We start from the raw sequence: 9,810 nt of genomic DNA, 5'->3' as shown, positions 1-9,810 counted from the left end.
CAAGACTTAGATAAAACGTCATTTTCGATGCTATAATAATCTTACGGCAATGGTCAATTGTCTCGATTTAGGTATATTTTTAATAAGATATTGGTCATTTTCTAAATTGGTTATGTTAATTGGTTGGACTAATTAAGTTTGCGATAGTCGAATTTTATTACGTGCCATCGTGGCTTTAGGAATTAATACGTAAAGAAGTATTGTTATGGCTAGAAGTTAAAATTTATATTTATAAACTTTCATTCTGCTTAAAATAAATTGATAAATAAACGTATGGAGGCAGCCATAGAAAAGTTTTCTCTTTAGTCGTTCGAGCGAAGGTTATAATAATAATAAAAAAAAAAAGCCACGTGAAACCGATGACGTAACAGTACGTAACAGAGGAACTATATGTTAGGAATGGAGGGTTTTTTTGCGGTTGTCGGTCGAGAAACGTACGCTTAAAAGAAGATAAGCGTTAAAAATTTTTCCAAGCAACAAGGTCGATCTTTGCTAGGGGGCAAAGATTATCATAACAAGCTGACAAGTTCCTGTCCCATTCGACCCAATTTTTGTGCTTCTACGATGTTTATAAGGCAGGTGATATGACGTCACGGCTGCGACGCTCCACTACCTAGAATAACAACGTGTGTCTCCGCAATGAAAAGTAATTCTGTTAGTTTCCGACGCTCGTCCGATCCGGTAGAGAGAGGTGGTCGAAAATTCATTACGTCATCGGTGGGGTGCCGAGCGTTGGGTACTTCTCTATTGTGTGTTGCTATGGTTACCGGAGAAGGGAGACCGAACTGGCGGAAGAATATGTTTGTATTTACAGTATGTTGGAGCACGGCGGCTTAATGTTGCCTTTCAAGGCCGATTGGGAAGCTTGTCAACGCCAGTTTAAACGTGGTGCGAACTATGGAATGTGTTTCGTTTGATAACGGTGTGACTCCTATGTGACAGTTTGTCCTTTCGATTTTTCCTACGTTCTGCCATCTCGTTTAACGTCCGGAGCGGTAAGTAAAACTCCCATTTAACGTTCAATTGTCAAATAGAGTAACAACGTGCTCGAGCGCGCTGACGAGGCAGGTAACGTGTGTTACGTAACCCATCGAGCGCGCGCGATTCCCTTCTGTTTTACTAATTACAAATAACGTTTGATGGTAGCCATGTTACTATCTTATCCTATGCGTGCGGGGTGGGACGGGGGCCTATCCCTGGGACAAACCAGCCATTCAACCGTCTAAATGGATTTTCGCTGTCTGTTGAAGTAACAGGGTGTTCAGGCATGAGGACACAATAGTGTGTGCACTGGGAACTCGGCATTGTCCCTCAACCTGCCTCTTACGTCATCGTTGGCCTTCGTCTTTTTTTTTCTGTATTCCCAGGCCAGGAACACATAAAAGCACTGGCTGATCCGTGTGCGTGAGAATTATTCGTCTTACCTACACTACCGGAAATTGCCGTTTCTTTTATTGACCAAACGGGGAGAAAAAAGATTTCGTAAGATTTTCCACTTAGGCCTACAACCTTAAACAACGGCCGATACTTTGTTACACTATTAATTACCTAATGACTGGCTTTTTCTACGAATTAGATCGTTGACACTTAGTGATGTTCGCATTAAAAAAAACAAGTCGTGTTACAATTGATTCCGTTAGTTGATATTCGATCTCTTGCAGCAATATCGCATACTGCAAATAGGTCATACTTCTTTTTTTTTTTTTTCTTTCGAGCAAGGTTTCTATATTTCTTCATGGCCAACAATTTGATCTTAAAAATCATATCGTATTTTCTTAAATGGTATTTGATCTACTAAACGGGGGGGAAAAAAAGGTGTAATTCTCTCGTTACGTAGATGAATTTTATGTAATTGTTGGTCGACTTCCTTACTTGTACCCGGAAAAACCTAAGTTTCAGAGCAATGACCGCTGAGGGGCCCCTCTCCCCAAAATGAACTTGATCTACTTCGACATCGAAGAGCGTCCTAAAAACAATCTTTTTAACCTTGTGTTTTGATTTTTAAATATTATTACTGTATCTATATTTAGTAACCGTGATAATCTCAGATAATTTCCTTCTTTTATAGACAGTGCTACATTGATCCAGTACAAGACCCAACTGTCACTATGCCAAGAAGGATAAAAATACAGGTGACATTTCACTCTCTTATTCTCTCGATTTAGGTCATTATTTTCTTGTTAAAAAAATTAAATAAAACGGTCAGAAAATTAAATTTAAATATTTACGTGTGTTGGAGCTAGTGTTATTCTAGTATATAATTTTATTTATATAATGCGGTGCAACTAGTGTCTTACGGTAGTAGTTATTTCAATGCCTTTCAAGGAACTGATAACCTGTATTTCAAGGGCGATCCAGTAGTTTACGTAACTTTTGTCCCGTGATGGACTTCGGACATAAACGTTACGAATATCTTCGCAATTGTTTGTTTGCTTCTCGCTGGGTTTTTTTTTAAAATGATTTTTTATATTCGTAAAAACACGATTGATCTATTCATAAAGAACTTAAATTCTTTTTCTTTTGCACTCGTCACTAAACAGAAGAGAGCGGTTTGACACCCCACCAGAAACAAATATTTGTCTTGCTGCCATAAACCAATGGTCCTGTGTGCTTTTTTTTTTTTTTGCGCAACGATATGACGTCAACCGCTTTTCTCTCACGCCCTCGACGATTTACATGCACTAGGTGGTGACATAACAAAGAAGGGACTGTGTGTGTGTGTCCAGAATTAGCCGCGACGCCCCGGGCCCTGTTTGCTTTAGACGAGCCTGTAGAAACAAACACGTGTTTATATAAGGCAACGTCGACTTTTTGCCTATTCGACACGATTTAGGGAAGGATTTTTTTATTTTTTGTTTTCTTTTTAACTTTTTCTTCCGTTAATTCTAAATCGAAGAGGTAGAAAAGATCGCCGATCACTATAACGACTTTTGATTGACGGCTACTCGTCGTTCATTGGTGGCAGATGGTTTTTAGCCACGCCTACTGATTTCATTTGCTTGTCGGTCTGACAGGTGAAAGTTGCATGTTGCATAAGATCCACGTGCATGTGTTCCCACACCACACTCCACTCTCTGTCTCTCTCGCTCACTCCGCAAGTGACTCAGCGTCCGTGAGAGAGACGTGACGTCATCGGATGGAAAGGCGACACAAAGACCGGTGCGTCCTTTTACTTGACCGTTATTCGATTGGGGAGATGAACTGACGTCATCTGTCTGAATCGAAAAAAAAAAAAAAGAGTCTGCTTACTCTTGTCCATCTGTTCACTCTGTTCTTTCCGAGTCTCGTAGCGATTCCGAATCGCGATCGTTGTTGTTATTTGGGGTGGGACGTTTTCCTTTACCGAAATTTTTAAATCTTATTGTCTTCTTACTTCCCTCCCTCCTCTCTTAAAAAAATATATTCCAAATTAGTAACGTTATAAAATTATGTTGTTGTTGTATGACAAATTAAATTTATCGTTGTTATGGTAACAAGATAATTTCGAGGCAGATGATGTCTAAATCTGTTTTCCCTTGTTATTTGATTTCTATGTTATTTTTAACAAGAAAAATTATTACAGGTGTATTCTATAAACGATAAATCTATACGAATCGGACGTTACTTTTTATTAAGAAGTTTAGTACGTGTTTTTTTTTTTTTATGTTTTGTCATTGTTTCCTTGTAAACTTTCGTGTTTTATGTAAATTCTCTCTCTCCCATTTTAGTAATTTCTTCTTTCCCACTCATTAAACGTTTCGTCTTTTAAGAATTTTTACATCACTTAATTGTTATTTTCATTTTTATTTTACCGTTTTATTACATTAAATCCTTTATATTAATAATATATTTATTTATTTATTTATTTTGCTTAGTTTATTACAACAGGATACAATTTCGATTAAAGAATTACAAAATGAAATCTTAATTTCTGTTTTACTTCTGCTATTTACTAAACAATATTTTAACAATTTGTTTAATACATAATTATTTTCTCGGCGTATACTTTTTATTTATTAATATAAATTTTCTGCAGTGAATTCAGAAAGGAAAAATTTCGGTAACTTTTTATTATTACGATTAAAACCCCAATGGAATTTAAATATTACAGAATATTGTATTTTCGATAGTAGTAGGGATAAATGTCTGTAATTGTTTCATACGTTTTGTTCCTTTGTTTGAAAAAAATATATATATAATCTCCATATCAAAGAATCTATCGACTAAATTTTCCTAGAAAATACAATGATTTCTAAACAAAACTTCTTATATAACTCTTAGTAAACTATGTAGAGAGTGTATAAGTAGTAGTATTAGGCCTTAATCTATTTATTAATTACCAATTATATAAAAAACTAGTTTAAATCGGTTCCTTTAACGTATGACGTATTGCATAATATAATAGCGTGTGTTTAATTACAACCGTCGAACTAAAAATAATTTCTTTCGAAAAATGAACGGTAAAGTTTATTTATTCTGTCGATATTATTAATTTTTATATTAATGAATCGTACATTAATTTTTATACTAATTACGAAAGTTGTCGGGGGGTATGTTTATAGAGATATAGTAAATAAGACCGTGTGCATTATTATAGTTAAGGAAACTTAAAGGCCTATCTTTATTTATCATTTTTATAAATAGCTTGTTATTTATCTATAAAAACGTCTGCTAAAATAAATAATAACGATTCCGTTACGAATCAAAGTCGAAAATTTTGAAACGTTCGGTCTTTATTCACGTTTGAATAAAGGTACAAGTCGACCCCCCTATAACACTGTTCATTATTCCGTTTTATATGAATTCCACGTTGTACGAGTCACTTAGATTTTACAAATACGTGTGCCGGGCTGTGAACGGCTCAGGTATTTGTAAAATCTAAGTGACTCGTACAACATTGGATTCATATAAAACGGAATAATCAACGGTGTTATAGGGGGGGGTCGACTTGTAATTAAATTATTTAATGCAGGAATTAAAAGCGATTTCAATCAATAGTTTTTGATGGAATAATTTCTGAATTATACTCGATTATTGTGTTGAGAAATTTTAAACATAATACGACTTATTCAATACTTTGCATAGTTTTGTAATAACAATAATAATAATGACAGTAAAAGTTACAGTAGTTTGTTCTTTTATACGATTAACAAAGACTTCATGCGGTACGGATATTAGATATTATTTCGATATAATGCAACATGTTATCTGAAAAACGTATGTAAATAGGTTTATATTGTTTGCAACGAATGCTAGGATAATTTTTGAACATCTGTCAGTCATAAACCTGTACGGTATATAAATAAACATTTCTGATGTGGAGTATAAAGTATAAATTATTTAAACCGGGTGAAATTCTTCTTTAAAAAATACCATATTTCATATCCGAGAATGAAGAATTGCCAAGTTTTAAAGGCAATAATGAGGTTGTGGTACTAGTTATCGGCACTGGACGATTAATGATTAACGTATTTAACTTTTTTATCGGGATTAATTTAACTGGAGAGTTAATCCAAACGAATAGAGTTAATTGCCGGGGCCGCAAAATGTACAAGTCTTCTTTTAAGAAGTGGCAATGTGTGACGAAGATTGAGAACCCTTTCCGTACGTTTTGTTTTAATGGAGATTCTCTTTCTTATTATGATTTTAAAAACAGTTTTTAACATTTCAATTATGTGAAAAATATTATAAGTGATTGGAAGACAATCTAGATCAAGAATGAGAGTAATGTGTATGTAAATTGTTAGAAAACCTAAAGAAATGGAGGTTCCAATTTATATAGGTTTTAATCTCTTTAAATTGAAGAATTCTTTTTTTTTTTTATACAGTCAAACTTAATATTCTGCTTTAATGTGCGATTATTTTTTGAATCTGCTTATCTGCCCTAATAGAATTAGGCTTCATTAACTTTTCCACTTAGTTTAAATTATTCTCTTTTAAAAATATCGCTTAAAGAAAAAGTGACTGATTAAAATTTAAAACTCTCTCTCTCTCTCTCTCTCCCAGCGGCCGATGATGAAATTGCAGTGTTGCTCCTTGTTTTTAACACATTCTCTTTCAAAAAGAAGATATTACCTGGAGAATCGAAAATCCTTACAAACACGGTAAGCCCCATCTTGCACATTCGAAGGTGTAGGTGCAGAATATACACACCGGTAAGCAATTCCCCTGTTTCTCGTAGCATGCAAGACAATCGAACGTGCGAAACGAACATTAAAAAAAAGAAAAAAAAAAAAAGAAAGCCCAGAGATGATATCGGTCCCGAAACCACAAAGACAAGGAAAAAAAATTCTTCATTACGTGACTCTAGTTTACACCAGAGCTCACACGACAATAGCAAAGTGATGGCAGAATGACTGATAATCACACTCGTGCCACCGAGTAGCACTGATTTTACCATCATTAACATGATAATAGCGGCATTAAAGATGAACACAGTCCGAGACAAACCCCCTAACTTGATCAACTTGTCCATCTCTTCTGTCGCTGACTGCTCACTTAAATGACGCCATTATGTTAAAATTACGTTAAGAATAAAAAAGTTTAGCACAAAACCAAGCGGAAAAAATTCATTCCTCTCTCTCTCTTTCTCTCTATTTCTCTCCCAACATGAAATATTTAAAACGTTCTTAATATTCTTAGTGTGATATTTAAAGTAATTATTGTACTTTTTGTATCATAGGTGGTGTCCGAACGATTCCGTCGCCCATTGGTCCATTTAAATTTGAATTTTTTTTTTTTTTTTAAATCTTTATCCGTAGTGAGATTTATGACACCGCGATTTTAATTAAAATTATTTTAAAAAATAATATAAGAAAAATGTCTTTAAATAGACATTTATAAATAATATAATTGTTATTAATTTTTCAAAGAAGAATTTATCGAGTTGAATTAAAATATGACGTCATTTAATTTTGATTTACCAGTGATTGCTGAACCGTCAACAATAATAAGTTGTTTATTGTCTGAAAGAAACAACCAAACCATGAAGAAGACAATTGTTATTAAAACTAGAAAATCGAAGGACATTTGAAAATTTTCGTTACGAGATACATTTCTTGTATTGTATGTGTGTGTGTGTGTGACCTTTTAAAGCCTCGTTGTTTGTTTGTTTGTTCGTTCGCTTACTTGTTTTGGATTCTCGTACGTTATTTAGCAACTGGTCCATACACATGGTTTGTTCGATAATGGCGAAGAGCGGTGACATTCAAAGACGTGGGTCTAAGTCCTCCGAGATGAGATCTGAAAATGTGGGCCCCCTTGTTTTGGTCGACGTGATGTCCGCGAGGTATTTTCTAAGCGAAGTTTTTCCTGCACCGCTGCTGATCCTTGTTTTATGGTTTTTGATCAATGAATTGCGAATAGATTTAAAGTAGACAGAAATAAGTCGAAATGCCCATATTTATGACAAATTTTCTTTTTTTTTTTTTCTTTTTTCTTTTCAATCTAACGAATTTTACTTTTTCTAATAAATTATAGGATTATTTCAGTTCTTGTAAAAATGCAAGGTTGCGTGGCAACGATTCGCTGTTGTTATGAAGTAAAAATAAAATATCAAAAGCATCGTTTCCGATACCTGTTCGTAAAAACTTGTTTTGTAGGAATCTATATTAGGCCTATATACGTATATTTCACGGACAGTTTACGTAACATACGGAGATTCGTTGAATATAAATATAATAATAAGCTGCGAGAGAAACCTATGTAAATACTAGAGAGAAATTTTAATTTTTACGAACGAGGGTGGAAGAGATAAAATGTGTAAAATGTCGGTCTTTTCGGAATTTTATCGAAAAGTTAGAGCTTTGGAGGTTGTTTTAAGCGATTGTTTGGATACGAACGGGAACGAAAAACCCATTGAAAGTAGGAAATCGGGAAATATCGAAAGTAGTCGGGACCGTCGATCGGTTCCGGGCGAGGATAAGCTGGTCGGATCACTCATTTGCAGCCTTAATAGACTCCTTGGAGTATTTGACACTAGAAGCGACGTCATTGTCAAACTTTTAGGTTTTATATTGAGAAGAGAAATGAAGTCATTGAGTTGTGCTCCGGGTTAATCGCACATTTCCGCACAGTGCGTCGTCACATCAGCATGTAATTAGCGAAGTCACTAATTGCTGCCAGTCGGTGACGTCACGCTTGGGCTAGTGACGTCTCGGCCACGTGATCAATGCGGTCGTGAACCCGATGATTTAAGACCCGTTGACACCTTAAGGATGCAATTACGGCCTAATTAGTTGGTTTATGGTTCACCAGATGGCGTTACTTCAGTCATGCCCCATCACTGTTGCCAATTTATGTTCCTCTCTAAGATACTCATTAATTTTATATTATGTTTTATATAATTGCTAATGCAGGTTATTGGATGGTTGACAGTCACGTATCGGTTTGGTAGAGAAGCGAGTGGAATGCCGCAGTGTTATCTATCAAATCACTCTTTAAAATATTCAAACCGTACAGGAATATATATTATGCATTTCTAATATTAGCTTAATTATTTATTTTCGTGTTTCGTCTTTAGTCTCTTTACTCCGTTCGCATTATTAACTAAATTAGTTACGAAATTAAGCCAAAAAATATACATAAAAGATGCGCAATATCTTTCTATTTTATAACGAATACAGGCAAAAGAAGCTCCGAGCCTAAGAACATCGGCGAGACGAGAAGATCGAAGTAAGGTAACGTGCCACAAAGTAAGGACAAAGTGCGTATAATTATTCCAAACAATCCGCTTACTTTAATATTCTATGCGACAACGAAATTAATAGACTTTTATGCACCCGGGTCGAATCTCTGCCCTCTTTTACGTTACTACTAAATTGGCCTAGAAAATACAGTGCATTCTTCCGATTGTTATATCAATTCGCCGGCTAATCTTTAAGTTACCTGCATTGTGTATTACTAAATTGAATTACTTTTCGTCACTTCCATAGTTGTAAGTGTCCCGTCTAAATATCGAATATGTCAGATTTTTTTATTTGTTTACGATGCTTGTTTACAGTTGAGGGTAGAGTATGTACGATGATATCACGCCTTAGCTAATTACCAACGGATATATACGCATATTTATAGGTTATTTTGTTTTCAGAATTACTTGCGTAACGTTTCAAAGTCGAATAGAACTTTGTAATACTGTTAAAAGCGAATTTTTAAGGCTGGAAAAGATATCTTTAAAGCGAGTTATACACACAGAAAAATGAAGTTTTTAACATTATCGTAAGGTTTTGAAAAGAATTAACATTATTAATTGCGAATCTTACCCTCAATTTTTCAGTTATAAAAGTCTCTTTTGGAAATTACAAAACAAATTATGTAAAATAATTATCCGAAACGAAAGTAATAATAGAAAGTTCATTCCATAAAATTAATATCATTGAATGTATATTTGTTTGTATATTATGCATCGTCATTGTTTATGCCATTACAAGAGGAAAAGAATATTTTGAAATTCTAAATAGCAGGCTATATAATCTTTAATTATCTTATATACATATTTATGTATGTATTTATGTAGTACATCTAAACAATTGCATTACGATTTAAAAATATTTTTCGCTTTGTAAATGAAAGGAAATTTTATATTTTGAGTTCTAAGTTCGTCTGATATAGAATTTTTGTCTATGTTGATTTAAATAAAAGTAGAGAATTTCTAAGTATTCGTTTTAGTATCGTATACAGTCGACCCCCTATAATACTGTTGATAATTCCGTTTTATATGAATTCCATGTTGTACGAGTCACTTAGATTTTACAAATACGTGAGCCGTTCACGGCCCGGCACACGTATTTGTAAAATCTAAGTGACTCGTACAACATGGAATTCATATAAAAC

The 9,810-nt window shown here is 34.3% G+C and overlaps 1 long non-coding RNA gene across 1 annotated transcript; it reads left to right on the top strand.

Annotated features, from left to right (window-relative positions):
* Positions 1-387: 387 nt before the first annotated feature.
* LOC111640158 lies at positions 388-6,686 on the top strand. The gene is made up of 3 exons (XR_002759229.1): positions 388-995; positions 2,069-2,132; positions 6,662-6,686. It is a non-coding gene; the product is annotated as an uncharacterized LOC111640158 (long non-coding RNA).
* The last annotated feature ends 3,124 nt before the right edge of the window (positions 6,687-9,810 follow it).

Source organism: Centruroides sculpturatus, unplaced genomic scaffold (genome assembly GCF_000671375.1).
Source record: "Centruroides sculpturatus isolate CEXI.00-Female unplaced genomic scaffold, Cexi_2.0 scaffold1400, whole genome shotgun sequence".
Taxonomy (NCBI): Eukaryota; Metazoa; Arthropoda; class Arachnida; order Scorpiones; family Buthidae; genus Centruroides; species Centruroides sculpturatus.
Note: the sequence above shows the minus strand (reverse complement) of the source record. Positions and strands in the feature narration are given on the sequence as shown.